The sequence below is a fragment of the Antrostomus carolinensis genome, unplaced genomic scaffold (assembly GCF_000700745.2).
Source record: "Antrostomus carolinensis isolate BGI_N321 unplaced genomic scaffold, ASM70074v2 scaffold30086, whole genome shotgun sequence".
Classification (NCBI taxonomy): Eukaryota; Metazoa; Chordata; class Aves; order Caprimulgiformes; family Caprimulgidae; genus Antrostomus; species Antrostomus carolinensis.
Genome location: NW_010320264.1, coordinates 269 through 1,482, shown reverse-complemented (window position 1 = coordinate 1,482; position 1,214 = coordinate 269).

The following is a 1,214-nucleotide window of genomic DNA, read 5'->3' as shown; positions in this document are numbered from 1 at the left end:
ATCTTCCAGCACTGCCATTGCTGTCCACTGGCACCCGTCACCACGGCCTGTCCCTGACGGGGCTCTGTGTACAACGAGGAGGGAAATGCCCTTCCCCAGGGCTGCCTTTCCCTGACAGTGCTTGACTCGGTTCCCTCATCTCCCCCTGAGGTGGAAGCCCAAACCCTGAGCTCCCCGCAGCGCAGCTCCCCTGGAATAATAAGCTAGTTGTGATTTGTCCTTTGATGCTTTCGCTCGTGCTGTTCGCGCTGCCGGATGAACCCGGTGACGATGTGTTTCGAGGCCCTGGGCTGTGCTTTGCTGCTTGTGACCCCCCGCTCTCCTCCTCACCCCGTGTCCCCCCCCTCCCCTCAACCCAACCACTCACCCACGTCCTGTGGGTACAACGTGGCTGTTCCTGCTCCTCAGGGCACAGCTTGGGTCTTACCCTCCGTGTCCCGGTTTGGCACAGCTTGGGTCTTACCCTCCGTGTCCTGGTTTGGGATGCTCCGTGCTCTGCCGTGTCACCCCCTTCGAGGGCTCTGATGTCCCCGGCAGCTTTGTGCTCGGAGAGGAGGTGGTGGCTGCGTGAGTGCTCCTGAGAATTTTAGTTCCTAGGTATATGCAATAATAAATAACTTGCCACTTCAGCTGTTTGTTACCAGCAGTAGTTCTCTCTGCTCTTTCTGTTGATGTTTACTAATGTCAACCCAGTATTTGTTACTGTAAGAGGATTTTTGTTTGTTTGTTTCTCGGTTTTTTTTTTTGTACGGTACTTCAAAAAAAAAAAAAAACCCCACCAAAAAAAAATCAAACCCCAAAACCAACAACAACAACGACAAAAAAAGAAATAAATAAAGAGAACTGATGAAACGGCTGTGGGGATTTCTGTGGGAGGGGTGTTATGCCAGGGGAATGGAGGTGGGAGGGTGATGGGGCTGTGCCCCATCTCCTGGGCTGGGTGCAGGATGTGACCCATCGCCCGGATGGTGCTGGGTTGGGCCAGGACTCTGCTCCCCAGGTTTTGCAGGGTTTGGGGACACAGGGGACAGCTCTGGCCTCACCAGCTGGGAGAGGAAGGCAGCAGCCGAGTCCCAAGGGGCGAGAAATGGCCGGAAACAGCGGCTATAAACAGCAGGGGAAGTACGAGGTTCCTCCACGCTCAGCCCCAGAGATGAGCCCAGGGGGTGTGTGGGGCAGCACCCAGAGCTGCTGGGCTGGGGGGGCTTCAGCAG